Raw genomic sequence first — 26289 nt, 5'->3', positions numbered from 1 at the left:
GCATCAGGGTCTTTTCTAATGAGTCAACTCTTCACATGAGGTGGCCAAAATACTGGAGTTTCAGCTTTAGCATCATTCCTTGCAAAGAAATCCCAGGGCTGATCTCCTTCAGAATGGACTGGTTGGATCTCCTTGCAGTCCAAGAGTCTTCTCCAACACCACAGTTCAAAAGCATCAATTCTTCGGCGCTCAGCCTTTTTCACAGTCCAACTCTCACATCCATACATGACCACAGGAAAAACCATAGCCTTGACTAGACGGACCTTTGTTGGCAAAATAATGTCTCTACTTTTGAATATGCTATCTAGGTTGGTCATAACTTTTCTTCCAAGGAGTAAGCGTCTTTTGGTTTCATGGCTGCAGTCACCATCTACAGTGACTTTGGAGCCCCAAAAAATAAAGTCAGCCACTGTTTCCACTGTTTCCCCATCTATTTGCCATGAAATGATGGGACCGGATGCCATGATCTTAGTTTTCTGAATGTTGAGCTTTTTAAGCCAGCTTTTTCACTCTCCACTTTTACCTTCATCAAGAGGTTTTTTAGTTCCTCTTCACTTTCTGCCATAAGGGTGGTGTCATCTGCATATCTGAGGTTATTGATATTTCTCCCGGCAATTTTGATCCCAGCTTGTGCTTCTTCCAGCCCAGCGTTTCTCATGATGTACTCTGCATATAAGTTAAATAAGCAGGGTGACAATATACAGCCTTAACATACTCCTTTTCCTATTTGGAACCAGTCTGTTGTTCCATGTACAGTTCTAACTGTTGCTTCCTGACCTCCATACAGATTTATCAAGAGGCAGGAATACTAAGCATAATGTGTGCTAAAGAAGGGGTTTTTCCGGATTATTGAAGCCACAGGAGATGTGGGTTTGATCCCTGGGTCTGGAAGATTCCCTGGAGGAGGGGGGCATGGCAACCCACTCCAGTATCCTTGCCTGGAGAATCCCATGGACAGAGGAGTCTGGTGGGTTACAGTCTGTAGGACTGCAAGCGTCAGATATTGACTGAAGCGACTTAGCATGCATGTGCTAAGAAAAAGAGGAATCTGCCTTGAATGTGTCTTCAACCTCAAGATTATGGATTTAGTAGGAATAAGAGTTCTGATGCGATGGTGGCCTGTTGTAACTTGCTGTCATGAGTGATTTGAGGGAAGTGAAGTTTAGCTGGAAGTCTCTGGAAATTATTGTAGATTTGATGATTTTCTTGGATGGGGTTTCAAATATATATTTATCTTAATTCAGTGAGTATGACTACATATTCATTCACATGTATTCAGTATGAACATAGGTATGAATAGATGTCTTTGTCTAGTTTTGGTATCAGGGTAATGGTGGCCATGTAAAATAAATTTGAGAGTGTTGTTTCTGCTTCGAGTTTTCCAAACAGTTCAAGAAGTGATAACTATCACTTCTTTATAAGATTGGTAGAATTTCCCTTTGAAGTCATCTTATCCTAGACTTCTGTTTGCTGGGAGTTTTTAAAATTAGGAATGCAGCTTCAGGACTAGTGATTGGTCTGTTTATACTGTCTTTGTCTTCCTGATTCATTCTTGGCAGGCTCAAGATCGAGGAACTAGAGCCGTTGCTGAGTGTGAGGTGGGGTTCCCTGCTACTCAGTGGCCAACACTGCCCCATCAGGGGCAAGGGGTTCAGGTCCCAAGTCGCTGGGGGCGGAAGCCCTGAGCCCAGAGTCGGCTCTGTTCCCTTTAAGTGCCCACATCCTCTCTCTGAGCACTGGGGTCCTTGCCCCACAGCCGAGCAGTGCTGAAGCAGCAGGGGTGGTGCAGGCAGTTGCTGCCCAGCAGCTGTTGCCCTTGCCCTGCTCAGATGCTATCCAGCCTCTGAGTCCCTGGGTGCACACTCTCCTTGGTCATGGCAGCCCTCGTAGGTCCAGTGTAGAGCTGTGATGTGGAGTAAACAGGGCTGGAGTGTTCCCTAGGCTCAGGAGGGCCTACTTGGTGCTCGGGCAGTTGCAGGACATGGCCTCCACTAGAGCAGTCCTCAATCCCCCCTCTCCTCTTTGCCTCAGGGGCAAGCTAGTGCTCTGATGCTCCTCACAGGCAGAGACCAGACTTCCCACAGCCCTCCTGTTAGTCCCAGCAGCCCTCCAACCAGCCAAGGAGACTCATCTTCCCTGGGCCCGGCCTCTGGTGAGGGGTGCCCAGTAAGTGGCCTGCACCCTCACTTCTCAGGGTGGGAGTCTCCCTGTGTAATCTCCCTTTGCCTCTGAGTCACCTGCGTCACAGATCCTGACCTGATCTCTTTCTTTTTTATCCAATTACATGTGTATCTTTCTTACAGCTTTGGTTGTAAAGGTGTCCTTGTACCAGTTTCCAGTTAGTTTTCAGTGAGACTCATTCCACATGTAGATTTTTTTTTAATCTTTAAAAAATTCTATATAGTTTTTAAAGATTGATTTCTGTTTAGAGTTATTACAAAATATTGACTATAGTCCCATGTTGTACAATACATTTTTGAATCTATCTTAAATCCAGTGGTTTGTACTTCCTGCTCTCCCACATCTATATAATCCCACTCCCCTCCCTACTTCCCTGGTGGTTCAAATGGTTAAGAATCTCCCTGCAATGTGGGAGACCTGGGTTTGATTCCTGGGTCAGGAAGATCCCCTGGAGAAGGGAATGGCTACCCATTCTAGTATTCTTGCTGGAGAATTCCATGGACAGAGGGGCCTGGCAGGCTGTAGTCCATGGGGTTGCGAAGAGTCAGACACAACTGAGCAACTAACACTTTCACTTTCCCGTAGCTCCTGGTAACCACTAGTTTGTTCTGTATATCTGAGAGTTTGCTTCTTTTTTATTATACTCACTTTTTGTAGTATTTTTTATACAGATAAGTTATATTATACATTATTTATCTTTCTCTGATTGACATTTCACATAGCATAATGCCCTCCAAGTCTATCCAAGTTATTGAAGTTGGCAAAAGTTCATTCTTTTTTATGACTGAGTAGTATTCCATTGACAGAGAAGGCAATGGCAACCCACTCCAGTACTCTTGCCTGGAAAATCCCATGGGTGGAGGAGCCTGATAGGCTGCAGTCCATGGGGTCGCTAAGAGTTGGACACGACTGAACGACTTCATTTACACTTTTTTTTAATTTTATTTTATTTTTAAACTTTACATAATTGTATTAGTTTTGCCAAATATCAAAATGAATCCGCCACAGGTATACATGTGTTCCCCATCCTGAACCCTCCTGCCTCCTCCCTCCCCATACCATCCCTCTGGGTCGTCCCAGTGCACTAGCCCCAAGCATACACTTTTCACTTTCATGCATTGGAGAAGGAAATGGCAACCCACTCCAGTGTTCTTGCCTGGAGAATCCCAGGGACGGGGGAGCCTGGTGGGCTGCCGTCTATGGGGTCACGCAAAGTCGGACACGACTGAAGCGACTTAGCAGCAGCAGCAGCAGCAGTATTCCATTGTGTGTATATATCAGTTCAGTACAGTTCAGTTCAGTCGCTCAGTCGTGTCCGACTCTTTGCAATCCCATGAATTGCAGCACGCCAGGCCTCCTTGTCCATCATGAACTCCCGGAGTTCACTCAGACTCACGTCCATCAAGTCTGTGATGCCATCCAGCCATCTCATCCTCTGTTGTCCCCTTCTCCTTCTGCCCCCAATCCCTCCAAGCATCAGAGTCTTTTCCAATAAGTCAACTCTTGGTACAAGGTGGCCAAAGTACTGGAGTTTCAGCTTTAGCATCATTCCTTCCAAAGAAATCCCAGGGCTCATTTCCTTCAGAATGGACTGGTTGGATCTCCTTGCAGTCCAAGGGACTCTCAAGAGTCTTCTCCAACACCACAGTTCAAAAGCATCAATTCTTCAGCACTCAGCCTTCTTCACAGTCCAACTCTTACATCCATACATGACCACAGGAAAAACCATAGCCTTGACTAGACGGACTTGTTGGCAAAGTAATGTCTCTGCTTTTGAATATGCTATCTAGGTTGGTCATAACTTTTCTTCCAAGGAGTAAGCATCTTTTAATTTCATGGCTGCAGTCACCATCTGCAGTGATTTTGGAGCCCCCCAAAATAAAGTCTGACACTGTTTCCACTGTTTCCCCATCTATTTCCCATGACGTGATGGGACAGGATGCCATGATCTTCGTTTTCTGAATGTTCAGCTTTAGGCCAACCTTTTCACTCTCCACTTTCACTTTCATCAAGAGGCTCTTTAGTTCCTCTTCACTTTCTGCCATAAGGGTGGTGTCATCTGCATATCTGAGGTTATTGATATTTCTCCCGGCAATCTTGATTCCAGCTTATGCTTCCACCTGTCCAGCGTTTCTCATGATGTACTCTGCATATAAGTTAAATAAGCAGGGTGACAGTATACAGCCTTGATGTACTCCTTTCCCTACTTGGAACCAGTCTCTTGTTCCATGTCCAGTTCTAACTATTGCTTCCTGACCTGTTTACAGATTTCTCAAGAGGCAGGTCACATGGTCTGGTATTTCAATCTCTTTCAGAATTTTCCACAGTTTGTTTTGATCCACATAGTCAAAGGCTTTGAAATAGTTAATAAAGCAGAAATAGATTTTTTTTTCTGGAACTCTCTTGCTTTTTCTGTGATCCAACGGATGTTGACTATTTGATCTCTGGTTCCTCTGCCTTTTCTAAATCCAGCTGAACATCTGGAAGTTTATGGTTCACGTACTGTTGAAGCCTGGCTTGGAGAATTTTCAACATTATTTTGCTACCATGTGAGATGAATGCAATTGTATGGTAGTTTGAGCATTCTTTGGCATTGCCTTTCTTTGGGATTGGAATGAAGACTGACCTTTTCCAGTCCTGTGGCCACTGCTGAGTTTTCCAAATTTGCTGGCATATTGAGTATAGTACTTTCACACAGCATCATCTTTTAGGATTTGGAATAGCTCAACTGGAATTCCATCACCTCCACTAGCTTTGTTTGTAGTGATGCTTGCTAAGGCCCACTTGACTTCCCATTCCAGGATGTCTGGCATTAGGTCGGTGATCAAACCATCGTGGTTATCTGATTTCAGAATTGACCATCTGGTGATGTCCCTGTGTAGAGTCTTGTCTTGTGTTTTTGGAAGAGGGTGTTTGCTATGAGCAGTTTGTTCTCTGGTCTGGAGAAACAGGCAGATTTGGCCTTGGAGTACAAAATGAAGCAGGACAAGGCTAGCAGAGTTTTGCCAAGAGAACATACTGGTCACCGTGAGCTGACACGCCCACACAGTCCTATTTAAGGTTGTCAGATGAACGAAGCTGCCAGGTACACCTCAGCTCTTTGCACATTGCCACTTGCAAAGTATTTCTGGGAGTCCCCAGAATTTCCACATTGTTCTCTAGCTTATGAGGCCTCTGCTGAGCTGCTGCTGCATGTGTGGGGCATCCACATTCTGTCCATGTCTTAGGCTGCTCAGGCTTGCTGTTGCTTCTCTGGGAAGAGGCCACTTGGCCCCAGATATTGCCTCCAAGCTCTCCCCCAAGCTTCAAGTCCTGAGGCTGTTCAGATAGTCTTCTGTTTTCTTCAATCCTTCTTACAGAGCAGGAGCCTGGTTATAGTCTGTGCACAAATGAGGAGAATACCCTTTCTCCAGGGAGATCAAGTCCATCCCACGCTCTGGGAAAAAGAGTTTCCTGGAATGTTGTGTAGGCCTGGCATGAAGGAATGATATGTGCATATCTAAGATACATTTATGGATTTTAGAAAGGTAATTCTTTTTTTGTTGTTTTCTGGCTTAAGTATACTTTTTAAAAAGTTTTTATTCATATACAGTTTTTAAAGGTCACTTGCCATTTACACTCAGTACACAATTATGGCTGCACCCCTCTTGTTTTGTAGCACATCCTTGAGCCTGTCTCACACCCAGCAGTTTGAACCTCTCATTCCCGCACAGGTATTTTGTGACACCCCCACCTCCCCACACTGGTAACCAGTAGTTTGTTCTCTATATCTGTGAGTTTGCTTCCTTTTGATTCCATTTACTAGTTTCATTATGTTTTTTCAGTTCCATGTATAAATGATGTATTTATTATCTTTTTGATGTATTTATCTTTAAATAATGTAAATATCATATAGTAGTTATCTTTCTTTGTCTTATTTCACTTAACATAACACTCTCTAAGTCCATGCATGTTGCTGCAAATGGCAAAATATTGGTTTTTATGGCTGAGGATTTCATTGTGGATATATACCGTATCTTCCTTATGCATCATCTGTTGATGAACATTTAGGTTGCTTCCTTGTCCTGACTACAGTAAATAATGCTGCTGTGAACACTGGGGAGCATGTGAGAGAGTTAAAGCTGAGGCAGGTTGATAGGGAGTCCATGGCCCCCTTAAGGAGGAGGAGGCAAGCGTTCTTTTTCTTCCACTTCCTCTGCCTTGGTCACATAGGGCATGTTTTCCTAGGCTCTGTGTTAATTTTAAACAGCGTATTTCATTTGAAAACTGGTGTTTCTTTAAGCACAATGTATCTTACTCATGGAAAATGCTTTTCTTAGGCTTCATGTTAATGATTATAATTGTAACAAATCTTGCCTGGAAGTCTGTTTTCTAATTCACTGCTTTCTCATGTGCCCAGAGCCGTTTCTGGCTTATCTTATGCTAATATTATCTCTAATTGTATGTTGTGAGAAAAGGTCTGATAAAACTTTCACAACCTTGAGGTGTTCTTTGTGTCTATTCTTATCAGCTAATTGGAAAGTGTAAAACGTTGGGCTCAAACTAGTGAGGCAGGTACTCTTCTACCCTCTTTCACAACAGCCTGTTTCAAGTGCTTTGTGCTGGAAACTTTTTCTGTCACTTTCACTTTAATGAAATCTCTGCTATACAAAGCTCTGAGTGACAGAGACTGCGTCTTTGGCTCTGGAGTGAAAGTTTCTCTTTCAGAGACCACGAACTCAGCCCCGTTCACCATAAGCTATCACATGCATTCTTTCAATTTAGTGTTTTGGGTTTTTTTTTTTTTTTTTGTGGGGGGGGAGAGTATATGCCCAGGCATGGAATTCCTGGATCATATGGTATTTCTTTTTTTTTCTGGGTTTTTACATTTTATTTATTTTTAATTGGAGGATAATTGCTTTACAAGCTGTGTTGCTTTATACCGTACATCCACATGGCTCAGCCATAGGTATACATATGTCCCCTCCATCCTGAACCTCCCACCTCATCCACCTCTCTAGGTTGTCTCAGAGCACCAGGTTGAGCTCCTTGCATCATGCGTCAAATTCTCACTGGTTATCTATTTTTTGGAAGGACTGATGCTAAAGCTGAAACTCCAGTACTTTGGCCACCTCATGCGAAGAGTTGACTCATTGGAAGACTCTGATGCTGGGAGGGATTGGGGGCAGGAGGAGAAGGGGACAACAGAGGATGAGATGACTGGATGGCATCACTGACTCGATGGACGTGAGTCTGAGTGAACTCTGGGAGTTGGTGATGGACAGGGAGGCCTGGCGTGCTGCGATTCATGGGGTCGCAAAGAGTCGGACACGACTGAGCGACTGAACTGAACTGAACTGAACTGAATATGAATGTGTCAGTACTACTGTCTCAATTCGTCCCACCCTCTGCTTCCCCTTGCTGTGCCCACAAGTCTGTACTCTATATCTGTATCTCTGTTGCTGTCCTGCAGATAGGTTCATCAGTATCATTTTTCTAGATTCCATATATATGCATTCAGTTCAGTTCAGTTGCTAGTCCTGACCGACTCTTTGTGACCCCATGACTGCAGCATGCCAGGCTCCTCTGTCCATCACCAACTTCCAGAGTTTGCACAAGCTCATGTCCATCAAATTGGTGATGCCATCTAACCATCTCATCCTCTGTCATCCCCTTCTCCTCCAACCTTCAATCTTTCCCAGCATCAGGGTCTTTTCTAATGAGTCAGTTCTTCACATCAGGTGAGCAAAGTTTTGGAGCTTCAGCTTCAGCATCAGTCCTTCCAATGAATATTCAGGACTGATTTCCTTTGGGATGGACTGGTTGGATCTCCTTGCAGTCCAAGGGACTCTCTCAAGAGTCTTCTCCAATACCAGAGTTCAAAGCATCAATTCTTCAGCACTCAGTTCTCTTTATAGTCCAACTCTCACATCCTTACGTGACTACTGGATAAACCATAGCCTTGACTAGACGGACCCTTGTTGGCAAAGTAATGTCTCTGCTTTTTAATATGCTGTTTAGGTTGGTCATGGCTTTTCTCCCAGGGAACAAGTGTCTTTTAATTTCATGGCTGCAGTCACCATCTGCAGTGATTTTGGAGCCCAAGAAAATAAAGTCTCACTGTTTCCATTATTTCCCCATCTACTTGCCATGAAGTGATGGGACCAGATTCCATGATCTTAGTTTTCTGAATGTTGAGCTTTAAGCCAATGTTTTGATGCTCCTCTTCCACTTTCATCAAGAGGCTCTTTAGTTCTTCTTTGCTTTCTGCCATAAGGCAGATGTCATCTGCATATCTGAGTTTATTGATATATCTCCCGGCAATCTTGATTCCAGCTTGTGCTTCATCCAGCCCAGCGTTTCTCATAATGTACTCTGCATATAAGTTAAATAATCAGGGTGACAATATACAGCCTTGACATACTCCTTTCCAGATTTTGAACCAGTCTGTTTTCTGGTTCTAACTGTTGCTTATTGACCTGCATACAAATTTCTCAGGAGGCAGGTAAGGTAGTCTGCTATTCCCCTACCTTTAAGGATTTTCTTCAGTTTGTTTTGACCCACGCAGCCAAAGGTTTTGGCGTACTCAGTAAAGCAGAAGTAGATGTTTTTCTGGAACTCTTGCTTTTTCTGTGATCCAACGGGTGATGGCAATTTGGTCTTTGGTTCCTCAGCCTTTTCTAAATCCAGCTTGAACATCTGGAAGTTTTTGGTTCACATACTGTTGAAGCCTAGCTTGGATAATTTTGAGCATTTTTTGCTGGCATGTGAGATGAGTGCAATTGTGCAGTAGTTTGAACATTCTTTGTCAATGTCTTTCTTTGGGATTAGAATGAAAACTGACCTTTTCCAGTCCTTTGGCAGCTGCCGAGTTTGCCTAATTTGCTGGCATATTGAGTGCAGTTGGCTTAAAGCTCAATATTCAGAAAACAAAGATCAGGACATCTGTCCCATCACTTCATGGCAAATAAAGGGAGAAACAGTGAAAACAGTGGCTGACTTTATTTTTCTGGGCTCCAAAATTACTGTAGATGGTAACTGCAGCCACGAAATTAACAGACGCTTACTCCTTGGAAAAGTTATGACCAACCTAGACAGCATTTAAAAAAGCATAGACATTACTTTGCCAACAAAGGTCCATCTAGTCAAGGCTACGGTTTTTCCAGGAGTCATGTATGAATGTGAGAGTTGGACTATAAAGAAATCTGAGCACTGAGGAATTGATGTTTTTGAACTGTGGTGTTGGAGAAGACTCTTGAGAGTCCCTTGGACTGCAAGGAGATCCAACCAATCCATCCTAAAGGAAATCGGTGCTGAATATTCATTGGAAGGACTGATGTTGAAGCTGAACCTCCAATACTTTGGCCACCTGATACAAAGAACTGACTCATTTGAAAAGACCCTGATGCTGGGAAAGATTGAGGGCAGGAGGAGAAGGGGATGACAGGGGATGAGATGGTTGAATGCCATCACCAACTCAATGGGCATGAGTTTGAGTAAACTCTGGGAGTTGGTGATGGACAGGGAGGCCTGGCATGCTGCAGTTCATGGGATCACAAAGAGTCAGACATGACTGAGTGACTGAAGTGACTACCTGACTGACTTTCACAGCATCATCTTTTAGGATTTAAAATTGCTCAACTGGAATTCCATCACCTCCACTAGGTTTGTTCATAGTGATGCTTTGTAAGGTTGAGTTGACCTTGCACTTCACAGTGTCTGGCTCTACATGGATCATCCCGCCATTGTGGTTATCTGGGTCATAAAGATCTTTTTTGTATAGGTCCTCTGTGTATTCTTCCATGTCTTAATATCTTCTGCTTCTGTTAGGTCCATACCGTTTCAGTCTTTCATTGTACCCTCTTTTGCATGAAATGTCCCCTTGGTATCTTTAATTTTCTTGAAGAGCTCTCTGGTCTTTCCCATTTTATTGTTTTCCTCTATTTCTTTGCATTGATCACTTAGGAAGACTTTCTTATCGCTCCTTGCTGTTCTTTGGAACACTGCATTCAGGTGAATATGGCTTTCCTTTTCTCCTTTGCCTTTTGCTTCTCTCTCTTTTTCGGATCTTTGTAAGGCCTCCTCAGAGAACCATTTTGCCTTTTTGCATTTCTTTTTCTTGGGGATGGTTTTGATGACAGCCTCCTGTACAGTTTTACCAACTTTCACCCATCATTCTTCAGGCACTCTGTTAGCTCTAATTCCGTGAATCTGTTTGCCACTTCCACTGTATAATCATAAAGGATTTTATTTAACTCATACCTGAATGGTATATTGGTTTTCCCTCCTTCTTCAATTTAAGACTGAATTTTACAAGAAAAAATTCATGATCTGAGCCACAGTCAGCTCCTGGTCTTGTTTTTGCTGACTGTATAGAGCTTCTCCATCTTTGGCTGCAAAGAATATAATCAATCTGATTTCAGTGTCGACCATCTGGTGATGTCCATGTGTAGAGTCTTCTCTTGTGTTGTTGGAAGAGGGTGTTTGCTCTGACCAGTGTGTTCTTGGCAAATCTCTGTTAGCCTTGGCCCTTCTTTCTTTTGTATACCAAGGCCAAACTTTCATGTTACTCCAGGGATCTCTTGACTTCCTACTTTTGTATTGCAGTCCCCTATGATGAAAAGGACATCTTTTTTGTGTGTTAATTCTAGAAGGCCTTGCAGGTCTTCATAGAACCATTCAACTTCAGCTTCTTCTGCATTACTGGTTGGGGCATAGACTTGGATTACCATGATATTAAATGATTTGCCTTGGAAATGAACAGAGGTCATTCTGTTGTTTCGAGATTGCACCGAGTGCTGCATTTTGGACTCTTGTTAACTATGAGGGCTGCTCCATTTCTTCTAAGGGGTTCCTGCCCACAGTTGTAGTTATAATGGTCATTTGAATAAATTTGCCCGTTCTGGTCCATTTTAGTTCACCGATTTCTAAAATGTCAGTGTTCACTCTTGCCATCTCCTGTTTGACCATTTCTAATTTACTTTGATTCATGGACCTAACATCCCAGGTTCCTATGCAATATTGTTCTTTACAGCATTGGACCTGACTGCCTCCACCAGTCACATCCACAGCTGGGTGTTTACAAGTATTTTCCTTTCAACATTTTTTGGATGGAATTCTCTGAGTAGGTTCTGTGTCTTAAGAGTACTTGCTGCCTTGAGTTGCTGTCATAACACAAATTTCTTTGCTACGCTGCTTTCTTCATCACATCCCTTTGTTTCCTAGAAGGAAAATAAGATGCTGATGCATGAACTGCTGAGTTATATTTTGTGAATATTCATTCTCAAATCAAAGACTAACATGCCTTTTTAAAAAGAGCTACTTTCTTTTTATTGAAAACATAATACACTTACCTTTTACAATAAACATTCAGCAGGATTTCAAGTATTCTCATGTTGTTTACACCAGTCTTATTAATTTCTCAGTCAACTGTGGCTCCATTTCTCAAACCAGTAGATGGTGGTTGCATTTAATTTTTCTTGCCAGATCACTGTTGCGATTATACATAATATCTCACTGGCATTATTGTCACTGAATTATCATTTTAGAAGTACACTAATCTGGGACGTCCCTCCTGGTCCGGTGGTTAAGAATCTCCCTTGCAGTGCAGGGGACGTGGGTTTTGACCCCTTGTCAAGGAACCACGATCGCACACGCCACGGGGTGACTGGGCCCCCACTGTCACCCCTGAGCCCGAGCGCCGCAACCAAGGCCTGGTGCAGCCAAATTAGTTACTTAATCAGTTAATTCAAGAGAAGTCCATTGATCGGTGCCTACTTGAGTCCTCAAAAACTGAAGCCGTCGGAAGAGTGGTATGGCCCCTGTAAGAGAGTGCCGGCAGATTCACAGAATCTGCTGCCTTTCTGGGGTAGCACCTGAGCAGTGCAGGCCGCCTCCTGAGGCAGCTTTCTGGGCACCCCAAAGTGGCCAGCTGTTTCCTGTTTTCTCTTGTTCAGTTGCTGTATAAAGATACCTTGAAGCAGATACATTTCTAGTCCATTTATTAAAATAAGCACATCCCAATCTTCTAGGGTTTGCATATAAGTAACTGAGTAAACTTCCTCTGTGGCTGAGATGGTAAAGCATCCACCTGCAATACAGGAGACCCAGGTTCGATCCCTGGTGGGGAAGATCCCCTGGGGAAGGGAACAGCAACCCACTCCAGTATTCTTGCTTGGAGAGTGCCATGGGGAGAGGAGCCTAGCCCGTCAAGGGTAGCAAAGAGTCGGATGTTTTACAAAAGCGTTGGCCCACAATGGACTCGTAAGATTTTTAATGGCCTTTCTTCACCGACAGCCTGTGAATCACAGGGCTGGAGGCCAGTGATCCTGATACAGGACTCGGTGTTGAACCAGGCAAGCTGCCTCACACCCACAGACAGCAAGCTCATGGACCACACCTCTTGGGATGCTACCTGAAATCTGGACTCTTGATTTGTTTCTTAGGAATCCGGCTCCACAGTTAGGCCAATTTCCCCAGATTTGAAACTTTATATAAGAATGATTTCCTTCTCAGGAAAGCTAACTAGAGAAGCATTTTCATTGTATTTGAATTGTAATAACAGATCTGATGGCTGTACAACAGAGTGTTAGTGAGTTTATGCACACAGTGAAAATCCACTGCCTAAAGGAACAAGTCATGTGCTTCCCTAATATTTTCCCAATATAAATTCACTCAGCTGTCAGCTGAATTTATATGGGAATTCACTCAGCTGTCAGCTGAATTTATATGGGAATTTACTCAGCTGTCAGCTGAATTTATATGTGAAAATATTAGGGAAGCACATGACTTGTTCCTTTAGGCAGTGGATTTTCACTGTGTGCATAAACTCACTAACACTCTGTTGTACAGCCATCAGATCTGTTATTACAATTCAAATACAATGAAAATGCTTCTCTAGTTAGCTTTCCTGAGAAGGAAATCATTCTTATATAAAGTTTCAAATCTGGGGAAATTGGCCTAACTGTGGAGCTGGATTCCTAAGAAACAAATCAGGAGTCCAGATTTCAGGTAGCATCCCAAGAGGTGTGGTCCATGAGCTTGCTGTCTGTGGGTGTGAGGCAGCTTGCCTGGTTCAACACCGAGTCCTGTATCAGGATCACTGGCCTCCAGCCCTGTGAGTCACAGGCTGTCAGTGAAGAAAGGCCATTAAAAATCTTACGAGTCCTTTGTGGGCCAATGCTTTTGTAACATATGAAAAAAAATAACGTACTGGGAAAATAAAATTAAAAAGACAACAATTCAAGTCCAGTTCTTTTGTTAGAGTTAGTAGGCATGAAATTTGGTTTGTTCTTCCTTTGTAATTTTTTGTTTCTCTACAGTTTTGAGAGGACATAAAGTTGTGTGTAATATAATTATATTAATTTCCTATTAGTCAGCATTTTAAAATTTGTGATTGTTTTCTAGTTTCCCAAGTTATATTTGTTTAGATTATATTTATAATAACCTAAAGTTATAAAGGAAGACGATTCCATGTTAAAAGCCTATACTCACACTTGGAATGCACATTGTGTATGCCACTCTATAAAGGTTCACATTTTGATGACCTTTTTTTCCCCTTTTGCTTAACGTGTTTCATTTAAATTGGATTAAGGGCAGTGCTGTGTGCACATTTGTGTTCTTGGGGAAACACGAACAGGTTACTCCTTGTTTCAGATATTCTCAACAGAATTTTCTCATTGAATAGTAAGTTATAAATAATGCTTGAAAGTGATAAAGAAGTGAAAGTGTTAGTTGCTCAGCTATGTCTAGCTCTTTGTGACCCATGGACCCTAGCCCACTAGGTCCCTCTGCCCATGGAATTTTCTGGGCATGAATACTAGAGTGGGTAGCCATTCCCTTCTCCATGGGATCTTCCTGACCCAGGGATTGAACCCAGATCTCCTACATTGCAGGCATATTCTTTACCATCTGAGCCACCAGGGAAACCTTACATTTTAATGCTTACGTTTTCTCAGATTTTCATATTTGGGGGGAGGAGGGGTTGCAGCTGATACACCAACCTTCACACATCGCACGTTGTAATGTTGGACCTGCAGGGCACGATCCATGTGGCCACACCACATGCAGCTACATACACAGGTTTCAAAATAAGCAGACGGGTCTGTCCCTTATCCAGTGAGGCGAGAGTCGCTAAATGCTTTACCGCTTTTTTTTCTGCCCCTTATCCAGTGAGGCGAGAGTCGCTAAATGCTTTACCGCTTTTTTTTCTGTCCCTTATCCAGTGAGGCGAGAGTCGCTAAATGCTTTACCGCTTTTTTTTTCTGTATTTATATCCTCGCTGATTTTTTTTTTTTAAGAGGGTTTCAGCACTGGTGTGCCTTCTCTGGTTTGAGGGGCACCAGCCTATTCAGACATGTTGGCTCCATGTTTGCCAGGCAGACTCCATCTTGTAACCAGAGGTGCAGGGAGCCAGATCCAGTTTCCTGGGAAGGGATGTGGTGAGGGATTGGTCTCTTGGGGCTGGAGGTCTCAGTAAAGAAACCGAGGCCCAGTGATATAAACTGGCTAAGAATAAGGGGAGGAGGAGGCAAGAGATGCCTAGGGCTCCTAGAAAGTATGTGGAATGAAGGCAGATTCTAAACCTCAGTCTCTAGTGGTCAAAGGATGGTAGTATATTTTGATACTAGAGAAGGGACTGGCAACCCTCTCCAGTATTCCTGCCTGAAGGATCCCATGGACAGAGGAACCTGGTGGGCTACAGTCCATGGGGTCACAAAAAGCCAGACGTCCCTGAACGACTCCACACACACACACACACACACACACACACGAATTAGTTTAGAAATAACGTCACATGCTGTTTATCGGACATTATTTGGTCTTACATTCACCTCTGTTATTTATTCTCATGAAAACCCTGTGATGAGTTAAGTTTAACTGCCGCTTTGAACAGGGGGACAGCGTGTCGTAGTGTGGTAAGCAGTCTGACTGAGGTCACATTAGGGACTATGTGTCAGGGCTCCGGGCTCTGTGTCCACAGGTGCCAGGCTCTGTCTTGAAGTGGGGCACCTGCTGGGAGCTGCATCTCACCGGGTCTGCAGGCTCCCATGAGCCAAGGGAAAAGTGGCGTCAGACAGAGGCAGAGGGCACTCCAGAATGAATGAAGGCGCTGGGCTTCCCTGGTTAAGCTTTCCCCAAGACGGGGATTCTGCGTGGCAGCCACGGCTGAGTCGTGCCCTCTAGTGGCCTGTGTGGTCCTGAGACGCAGCCTTGACAGGACCGTGACAGATTTCACCACCAGATGTCCTTCACGGTTAATCTGTGCCCCTTTTTTTGTTTTATCCCCCTTTAACTTTCTTGCCTGTTTTGAGCAAGGACGCTTTTAATTCTTTTTACGAGGCACCAAGAAGTTACCTTGGATCTTGGAGAGGCAAGGGAAAATGTGTGCCTTTTCTGCTCCCAGGCACTGTGCAACTCTAGAAAGTGACAGAGAGTTGGGGATCTTATAATGTTGCTTGTGTGTGTCGAATATTTAATGTCTAGGCAGAAGAAGATGAAGCTGAGAGACAGGATAGAGTTAGCAGCAAAAGAGAGACAACCAGAAGGGCGCCCTGCTGGGGAAGTTGAGGAGGAAGCGTTTGAAAGCAACGCAATACCACGAGGGTGTGACTTCTACCCAAACTGACAGAAAGGTTTAATAAAATTCCTACCAAAACCCCAATGAGGTTTTTGTTAAACAGGCACAGACTTACTCTAACATTTCTGTGGGCTGGCACAGGATAAAGAACGCCTGAAACAATCCTAGAAAAGAATAAGGTAGAAGGACGCTCTCTGTGCAGTGCTAACTGTCCAGCTACAGGAAGTCAGTCCTGGGTGTTCACTGGAAGGACTGATGCTGAAGCTGAAACTCCAATACTTTGGCCACCTGATGTGAAGAACTGACTCGTTAGAAAAGACCCTGATGCTGGGAAAGATTGAAGGCAGGAGGAGAAAGGGATGACAGAGGATGAGATGGCTGGATGGCATCACTGACTCGATGGATGTGAGTCTGAGTGAACTCTGGGAGTTGGTGATGGACAGGGAGGCCTGGCGTGCTGCAGTTCATGGGGTCGCAAAGAGTTGGACACGACTGAGCGACTGATCTAAACTGATGTAGCTACAGGACTTCCCTGGTGGCTCAGATGGTGAAGAATCTGCCTGCGATGCAGGGAGACACAGTTTGATCCCTGGATCGGAGAGGTCCCCTTGGATAAGGGAATGGCCACCCACTCCGGCGTTATTTCTTGGAGAATTCCATGAACAGAGGAGCCTGACAGGCTACAGTACATGCAGTCGCAAAGAGCTGGACATAACAGAGCGACTTCACTTTTCTCATGCAGGTACAGTGATCGAGACAGTGTGGTACTGGAGAGGGACATGTAGATCAGTGGAATAGAATAGAGAACCCAGACGCAGAAGCACACAAATATGCCTAAGTTTTCATGAAGGTGCAAGAGGACTCAGCGGAGGAAAGGTAACCTTTTAAACAGAAGGTGCTGCAGCAAGTGGCCCCGTGAAAGTGAAAGTCTTAGTTGCTCAGTCGTATCTGACTCTGCAACTCATGGACTGCAGCCCAGCAGGCTCCTCTGTCCATGAGGTTTCCCAGGCAAGAATACTGGAGTGGGTTGCCATTTCCTCCTTCAGGGGATCTTCCCAACCAAGGAATCGAACTCAGGTCTCCCACATTGCAGGCAGATTCCTTACTGTCTCAGCCACTGAGGAAGTCTAGTGGCACCATAAATTATAAAAAAGGAAGGACTCAAACCTAAGTCTCACACCTTATATAAAAATTTAACTGAAAATTAGTCATAGACTGTAATGTAAAACTGTAAATGTGTGCAACATATTACTATGAAAATAAATGTACTGTAAATTTATGTTTTCAAAAGATAGGCACAGACCTTAAGAATCTAGAGTTAGTGGAGAATTCTCAGATTAGACACCAAAAGCACAATTCATAAAAGGAGGAAAAAAAAAAAGGTTTGTTTACTGAAGACCTTGAATTAAGGACTAACTGGTTTTGTGACCCTAGTCAGCACAAGGAAAGTACCAAAGAGCAGAGCACATTTTAAAATCCACTGAATATTTACGGAGGCCCAACCTGGTGTTAAGTGCTGCCTTCGGCTGTGACGCGTGACCGAGACGGAAGGTGCTCATTGCAGCCCAAGGTTCTGTGTTCTTTAGATGCTCCTCTTCCCGCTGTTCTGTGTGAAAGCCTCAACTGAGCAGGCAAGCCAAGTCTTCCAAGATAAGGTCTTGTCATCAGTCTACCAAGTTCATGGATGGGCAGAAGACCTGACATTAGTTCAGCACATAAGGGTAAAGGCTACAGACATTGTCAGACACTTACATCCTATACATGCAAGGGTAGAGGATGTTCCTAAAATGTTAATACATTCAAAGTCACCAGTGGGTAACACTTCTAATATGGCCATGCTATGTAATAAGCCACTCATTTTCAAGACAAATTCTGACGTTTATTATTCTCATTAGCCAAGGGTCTGATACTAATTGCCTCTGGAGAATGGTTTATAATTAGAAGACCAGTTAACCGTCACCATTCCTAATTTAAATGGTCGCTACACCAGTTGTGTGTGGATGTGAGAGTTGGACTATAAAGAAAGCTGAGCACTGAAGGATTGATGCTTTTGAACTGTGGTGTTGGAGAAGACTCTTGAGAGTCCCTTGGACTGCAAGGAGATCCAACCAGTCCATCCTAAAGGAAATCAGTGCTGAATATTCATTGGAAGGACTGATGTTGAAGCTGATACTCCAATACTTGGCCACCTGATGGGAAGAACTGACTCATTGGGAAAGACCTTGATGGTGGGAAAGACTGAAGGCAGGAGGAGAAGGGGATGACAGAGGATGAGATGGCTGGATGGCATCACCGACTCAGTGGACATGAGTCTGAGTAAACTCCGAGAGTTGGTGATGGACAGGGAAGCCTGGTGTGCTGCAGTTCATAGGGTTGCAAAGAGTCAGACACGACTGAGCGGCTGAACTGAACTGAACTGAACATTGGTTTGAACTTAATGCAACTAAAAAGTAACCAGAATTGTGCTATGTTGAAGTATTTGAACTTCAACAAATAGATATTTGTTGAAGATATTGTAACCCTAGGCCTTACTCACAGACATGCAGATAGAATGGGTCTTAAATGGGGTCCATAATTCTGCATTTTTAGCAATCATATCCAGTTTAAGGAAGGCCTCCCACCATATTTTGAGAATCACTAGATTATTCGAGTAGAAGCAGAGGAGTCTGAAAAAAAATTATACTGGTAAATAGACAAACTATATCGGAGAAAGCGATGGCACCCAACTCCAGTACTCTTGCCTGGAAAATCCCATGGATGGAGGAACCTGGTGGGCTGCAGTCCATGGGGTCGCAAAGAGTCAGACACGACTGAGCAGCTTCACTTTCACTTTTCACTTTCATGCATTGGAGAAGGAAATGGCAACCCACTCCAGTGTTCTTGCCTGGAGAATCCCAGGAACGGGGGACCCTGGTGGGCTGCCGTCTGTGGGGGTCACACAGAGTTGGACAGGACTGAAGTGACTTAGCAGCAGCAGCAGCAGCAGCAGCAGCAGCAGGCAAACGATATACTCACTAAATGGAATACTACACAGCAATAGAAAGCAACAAACGATTGATACATACAGTGATGGATCGCAAGGATATCAGGTTGAGTGAAAAAAGCCAATCTCAGAAGGTTACACACTGTACAATTCTATCTGTTGATTATTCTTTCTTTCTTTTCTTTTCCTTCCTCCTTCCCTCCCTCTTCCATTCCTTTCTCCCGTCCTTCCTTTCTCCACACAGGGTCTTAATGTGGCATGCAGGATCTTTGGCCGTGGCTTGTGAGATCTAGTTCGCTGATGAGGGACCCCCCTGCAGTAGGGTCCCAGAGTCTTAAACACCGGACCACCAGGGATGTCCCTTGGCTCTTAAAGTGGCGAAATATATGACGGAGGTTCCCAGAGGGCAGATATGGGGCTGCCACTGTGAAGGGGTCATCCGAGGGGGTTTCGTTGTGGTTATAGAAGGGTTCTGTGTTATCAAGGGAGTATTTTGGGGGATAGAAGAATTGTGGTTTTGGTAACCATATTATGATTATGTAAGATACAGACATCAGGGAAACTGGAAGAAGGGTACCCAGGAGAGTTTGTACTATGTTAGCAACTTCTGTGTGAATGTAAAATCATTTCAAAATAAAAAGCAAACAAACAAACAATAAAACAACCAACCATAGAACAAACCTAGGCAGATGTGAGGTTGTAAATGTAAGGATCAAAGATGGTGTTTGAAAAAGAGAAAAGGAGGCAGAGCCCGTAGAGCTTAACAGCGTGATGGAATCTACACGCTGGTTCAGATTTCCACTCCGCCTCTCACTACACAAGACCGTGGGTGGATTAGTTAACCTCTGTGCTTTAGTCAGCTTGTGTTTGAAATAGGGAAATAGCAGCATCTAGGCAGAAAAAAGGGTTATCGTGAAGGGCACATGCAAATATGTATATGAAGCAGTGTGGTGCCTCATGTATGGGAAAGACCAAAAACTCATTTGCTTAGATGTGTGGAAAGAATCATCACGGCTTGGGTTCCGGGGCATGGGAGAAGGGACAAGGGCAGATCCCAGGGCGGCAGCAGAATCATTACGGAGAGCCTCGGGCAGGGGCGCTGTCCTTGGGGAGGTTGTGGGACCCGTGGAAGATGCAGTGGGCCTTCCTGGTTGGCCTAGGGACAGGACTCCAGGAGATACAGAGAAGATGGTTTCCTGAAAGTGGTGATTGGAACAAAGTTTGGAGCCGACAGAATCAAAGCTGATCTCTGGAATAGTTGGAAGAAAGTAGTGTAGAATATAAAGAAACACTTACTATTGTTCTAACTCATGTACCTCGAGCAGTCAGTGTTGCTGATGGAAACTTTGTCAGAGATGATTTCACTGAGCTCATAAAGAATAAAGTCTGACTTAATTATTTAAATGCTGTATTTTTATCCTTAAATTTTTATTGGAATATAGGTAATTTACAATGTCGTGTTTCTGCTGTACAGCACAGTGAATAAGTTATGCATATATTCACTCTTTTAAAGATTCTTTTCCCATATAGGTCATTACAGAGTATTGAGTAAGTAGAGTTCCCTGTGCTACACAGTAGGTCCTTATTTTGTTGTTATTCAGTCATTAAGTTATGACCAACTCTTTTGTGACCCCTGCAAGGCTCCTCTGTCCATGGGATTTCCCAGGCAAGAATACTGAAGTGAGTTGCATTTCATTCTCCAGGTGATCTTCCTGACCCAGGGATCGAACCTGCATCTCCTGAATTGTCAGGCAGATTACCAGTGAGCCACCTGGGAAGCCTCCAGTCCTTATTAGTTACCTGTTTTATATGTAGTAGTGTGTATATGTCGATTCCCTCTCCCAGTTTATCCCTCTTTCTCCCCTTTCCCTCACCGGTAACCATAATTTTTTTTTTTAATCTGTGGAGACTATTCTGTTTTCTAAATAGGTTAATTTGTACCATTTTTTCAGAGTCCACATAGAAGCAATATCACATTTTCTCCTCTTCCCTGTGACTGACTTCACTCAGTGTGGCAGTCTAGGTCCCCCACGCTGCTGCAGATGGCACTGTTTCCTTCTGTTTCGTGGCTGAGCGATATTCTGTGTGTATATGTACCACATCTTCTTCATCCATTCATGTCAGTGGGCGTTTATATTGCTTCCATATCCAGGCTATTGTAAACGGTGTTGGTTTGAGCACTGGGTTGCATGGGTCTTTATGAACAATAGTTTTGTGCATGTATATGCCCAGGCATGGAATTGTTGGGTCATACAGTGGCTGTGTTTTTAGTTTCAGAAACATTCAGGCTGTTTTCCATAATGGTTTTACCAATTAAAATAAGTATTAAGTTAGCAGGAAATGGGGATGTTGAGATGAGTAAAAAAATGGTTTTTAACCTTCAAAAAGCTCATATCCTAATGAAAGAATCAGTGAATAAACGTCAAAGAAATACAAGTTATGATAGTCCATGAGAGAAGAACTTAAAATGCTGAATGGGTAAAGGCTTCACAGAAGATGCCATCCTCGAAGCTCCCTTTGAGCAGGACCTCTTCTGAGATAAGAGGACCTGTGGGATCTCTGGGGCTAAGGAGCAAGCTTCAGTTTAAAAGTAGCAGCCTGGATCTCTGTCAAAATACCAATGGCATTTTTCACGGAAATAGAACAAATAATTCTAAAATTTGTATCAAAAGACAAAAATACCCTGAATCTCGAGAAAGGAGACCAAAGCAGGAGGTATCATGCACCCTGACTTCAGACTATGCTAAAAAGCTACAGTAATCAAGACAGTATGGTATGGTCCATAACCAGACACACAGATCAGTGGGGCAGAAGAGAGAGCCCAGAAGGAAACCCACACTTCCATGGTCAGTCTACAATGAAGGAGGTAAGACTGAGCAGTGGGGAGAAGACGGGCTCTTCAATACATAGCATTAGGAAGACTGTACAACTGCAAGTAAAAAGATCAGATTATTTTTTCACATCATATATTAAACTAAACTCAAAATAGACTAAAGACTTAAATGTAACACTTGAAACCAAGAAACTTGTGCAAGAAAACAAGCACCCTTAACCTATGACACCCTGAGATTTCACAGGTGTTACTATGTAAAAAAATAGTGACTCATAGAATTGATATAAGATGGTGTATCTTTAGATGGAAGACAGAAATGTTCCTTTCTAGTCTTAAAAGAGACCTTAGGAGGAAGGATGAGGGATTTGTGGTTAGGCTGAAGTGTAATCTCACCCCCTCTCCCTTAGCTTTGTAATTCTGGGAGGTGACAATCCTTTGCACTCCTTTTTTTAAAATCTGTAAAATGGAATCACGCTCACCTCAGCTGGCTAGAGGTGAAAAGCAGTTTGTTGCTGTTGTTCGGTTGCCAAGTCGTGTCTGACTCTTCACGACACCATGGACCGCAGCATGCCCAGGCTTCCCTGTCCCTCTGTTGATGGACATTTAGGTTGCTTCCCTGTACCTCACAAACAATTTGCCATCATTAAAAAATCTACAAACAATAAATGTTGGCGAGGTGGTGGAGAAAAGCGTACCCTCTTGCACTCTTGGTGGGAGTGTGAATTGATGCAGCCGCTGTGGGGAAGAGCGTGTGTGCCTGTTGTCTGCTGCGCCCAACTCTTTGCAACCCCATGACCTGTGCTCCTCTGGCCATGGAATTCTCCAGGCAAAAATACTCGTGTGGGTGGCCATTTCCTTCTCTCAGGGATCTTCCCAACCCTGGGATCTTCCTAACCTAGGGATTGAACCCAGGTCTCCTGCATTGAAGGCAGATTCTTTACCATCTGAGCCACCAGCGAAGCCCATGGAGAACAGTATGCTGCTGCTGCTGAGTCGCGGCAGTCGTGTCCGACTTTGTGCGACCCCATAGACGGCAGCCCACCAGGCTCCCCCGTCCCTGGGATTCTCCAGGCAACAACAGTGGACTGGGTTGCCATTGCCTTCTCCAATGCATGAAAGTGAAAAGTGAAAGGGAAGTCGCTCAGTCATGTCCGACTCTTCGCGACCCGATGGACTGGAGCCTACCAGGCTCCTCCATCCATGGAATTTTCCAGGCAAGAGTACTGGAGTGGGGTGCCATTGCCTTCTCTGGAAGAACAGTATAGTTTCCTTAAAAAACTAAAAGTAGAAGTACCACATGACCCAGCAATCCCAGTGCTGGGCATGTCCCCAGAGAAGGACTGATTCAGAATGGTGCCTGCACCCCGTGTTCATGGCAGCAGTGTTTACAGCAGCCAGGACATGGAAGCCGCCTGAATGGCCACCAGCAGAGGGCTGGATAAAGATGTGCTATCTGTGCACAATGGAATATTGCTCAGCCATAAAAGCAATGAAATTGGATCATTTGTAGAGATGTGAATGGACTGGAGACCGTAATACAGAACGAAGTCAGAAGAAACAGTTATCATGTTGATGCACATATATGAAATCTAGAAAAATGATCTTATTTGCAAAACAGAAATAGACACACAGACTCAGAGAGCAAACGTGTGGACTCCATGGGGGGAAACGGGTCGGGTGAGTTGGGAGAGTGAGATTGATGCACGCATACTGTTGATCCTCTGTATAAAGCACATAATTCATGAGAACCTAGCAAATGCTTTGGTTCCCTTTTAAAGAAACTTATTGGGTGTAATGCTTTTACCCCAATGCCTGACAGATGGTGTATATTTAACAAAAATTAGTTTCTCTTCCTCTTACTTAAACCGATCTATTTCTTGTATTAACTTCAATCACTTTCCTGTTGTCTCAGTCCTCTGGTGGGCAGGCATGGTTCCGCATGGAGATGCCTTGTACTGAGAAGTCTTAGAACAGAGCATTGCTTTCTTACCATATCTGTCTCCCTGGTCTCTGTCCTTGGTCCCACCCTGCTGGTGGAAATGTGGCCTTCAGTGAGTTATTACCCAGACATATGCAGGATGGGAGTCATTTGCCTCTGGACACCTCGTCTAGTCTGTAGTTCTGCCTGCTTTTGCCCTGCCGCGTGGCGTGGGGGATCTTAGTTCCTCCACCAGGTTCTGAACCTTGCCCCTTGTAGTGGAAGCATCAAGTCTTAACCGCTGGACTGCCACGGAATCCCCCTTTTGCTTCTATCTTGATCTCAGATTGCCTGTGAAATCTTTTGTGGATCCCCAGTTTTATGCTCGATTGAATAGCCATATATGATCACCAGAAAAGCAGCTCTCATTTCCTCTAGTATGGAAAGTAGCTTGCTCAGCAAGTCCCCTCTCCATATCTGGTGTCTTCCTCCTGCGTTCTGCCATTCTGTTGTTGATACTGCCTCTTCATCCTCTGGTTCTTCTCCAGTAATACTCTAACCATATTCTCTGTAACTCATTGTGTCTTCTCTGACTTCATCTAACTTCACTGTTTCTTCACCAACTCTACTTTATGTGTCTTTATGAGATTATCTCTTCAAAGGGATTCAGTTTTTCAGTTCTTCAGAAATTATAGCATCCGCCTCTTTAAAGGTGCTCCCTCCAGAAAACAGAAGCAAAGAAAAGCAGAGAAAGAAAACAAGAAGGAAGGAAGGGAGCAGGAAGGAAGGCGACTTTGCTCCAAACTGTCAGGTTTCGTGGTTTGGTGTGTCTTGCATTCTTCCATGTTCTGACTACTTGATACCATTAAGTTAGTAAAAGTGTCAACAAAGGTAAATCACATTGTAGTGGGCAGAAAATATGAACAGAAAATAAAAAGATTCAGTTAGTGTATGAGAATGCTGTTCTATTTACTCGCAGTAAGAAGTTATCAAGATGGTACAATATTCTGTTTAATGAATTGAGGAGGGTGTGAAAGAGAGAGTGGTCATTTATTAAAATTAGTCTAAATTTAGTGAACAGGGCACGCCTGTCTTTTAAGGGAACTGCATATCTTAACCTAAAACTATTAATATATAGAAAAAATCACCACACATGAAAAATAGAGTGAAATCCCTTTGATTCAACATTTCACTGACTTCTAATGTAAACTTTAATAAAGGGATGAAAGAAGAATAAAACTGAATGCTCCTATTTTAATTGATAAATGTAAAGACAGAAAGATTGGTGGGTAGACACACATGGGCTTCCCAGGTGGCCCAGTGGTTAAGAGTCTGCCCACCAGTGCAGGAGACCCAGGTTCGATCCCTGGTGGGGAAGATCTCCTGGAGGAGGAAATGGCAACCGATTCCAGTTTTCTTGCCTGGAGAATCCCATGGACAGAGGAACCTGGCAAGTCGCAGAGAGTTGGATACAAGTGAGTGACTGAGCATACTCACAGGTAGATATATACAGTTAGAATCAACCAGGTAGAGATAGTTCACGAACAAGGTAAATGGATAATTTGGGGCTTTCTCATGAAGGACTCTTATGCAGCCATGAAAATGAGAACATGGAGAGCTAAAGCTACATACAGAAAACCCATTATAAAGGTTATGCAGGGAAAAGAATATGTCTGTTGATCAGTTTAATTGCAAGTAGCCATAAACAGAACTGATCTTTAACTATCATCCTTTAACACATGCTGTTTGGGGACCCAGTCTGTGTCACACTCTTTCAGATGCTGTGGTTTCAGTGATAAGCACAGTAGGCAAGTCCTAGGCCTCAGGAGCTTGTCTTCTAGGCAGGAGGAGCAAACACTCAAATAAACGATGGAAGTATCCAGTTGTGATAAGTGAGTGTCAGGCAGAGAACAAAGATGAGCTGGGAGGGAGTGTCGGGAGAACAAGGTGCAATTGGGTGATTTTGTGTTGTTTATTTTTCCCGTCATGTCTGCAAAATTCTGAAGTGTTTTTTTCCATATAAAGTATGTTTAAAAAGCTATTGGGTTGGCCCAGAAGTTCATTTGGGTTTTTCTGTAACGACTTAGGGAAAAGCCTGAACGAATTGTTGGGCCAACCCAATATTTAAAGTGATAACTCGTTACCTATTTTTTTTTCAATCTTATTTGAGTTCCACAGAAAGAATTTAAAATAGTGGTCCTCAGATTACTGCACATTAGAATCACATGAAAGTTTAACAAAATTCAAGTTTTCTTAATAAAATGTATGTGGTCTGACTTCTCTGAATCAGTTTTAATAAAGTTTTCTACCATCTCGTGACTTGGATTGTTCTGTCTTAAGCATAGGTTCGCTGCAGCTGTTTCCTGCAAAATGCAAAAGTGTAACTTTAACAAGTTTCGTTTCCTATACAGATAAAAGCACAGGGCATTGTTGATAGATCTCCGGGCAGCTCTTCCCCTGCAGAAGCTGATGAAAACTGGTGCCCAATAATTATGCTGTGAGTACTTCTTGACATTTTAGGGGGCCAGTGACTTCTCCCTTCCTTGATCCCCTCGGTCCCTGGAGTAATACCGCGTCTGTCTGATGCTGCAGCCCACAGATTTGTTTTTACTATATTGGCTGTTGTGATTGTTCCTGTTAAAGCTGAGGAAATACTGTTTTGAAAATCAAAAGCATTGTAACAGCTACACCCGATCATCAGTAAGTTACGAGCATGTCAGTTAGTTGGAACTAAAGCACCTGAAACCTAACTCTTCAGTGAAAAGAAACGGGACAGCTGATGAATGCATATGAAAGATGTCAGTTCCACAGAGGGA

The 26289-nt window shown here is 43.6% G+C and overlaps 1 long non-coding RNA gene across 2 annotated transcripts in view; it reads left to right on the top strand.

The window, feature by feature from the left end:
- The window catches only part of LOC129627736 (uncharacterized), a 42514-nt gene that overhangs the window by 4279 nt on the left and 11946 nt on the right, over window positions 1-26289 (top strand). The window contains exon 2 of one of the 2 annotated variants that reach the window (XR_008702674.1): window positions 25885-25970. The exons of the other annotated variant lie outside the window; for it this stretch is intronic. This is a non-coding gene — a long non-coding RNA (uncharacterized LOC129627736). The remainder of the gene's footprint in view (window positions 1-25884; window positions 25971-26289) is intronic. 2 annotated transcript variants of the gene reach the window in all.

This window comes from Bubalus kerabau, chromosome 15 (genome assembly GCF_029407905.1).
Source record: "Bubalus kerabau isolate K-KA32 ecotype Philippines breed swamp buffalo chromosome 15, PCC_UOA_SB_1v2, whole genome shotgun sequence".
NCBI lineage: Eukaryota > Metazoa > Chordata > Mammalia > Artiodactyla > Bovidae > Bubalus > Bubalus kerabau.
Note: the sequence above shows the minus strand (reverse complement) of the source record. Positions and strands in the feature narration are given on the sequence as shown.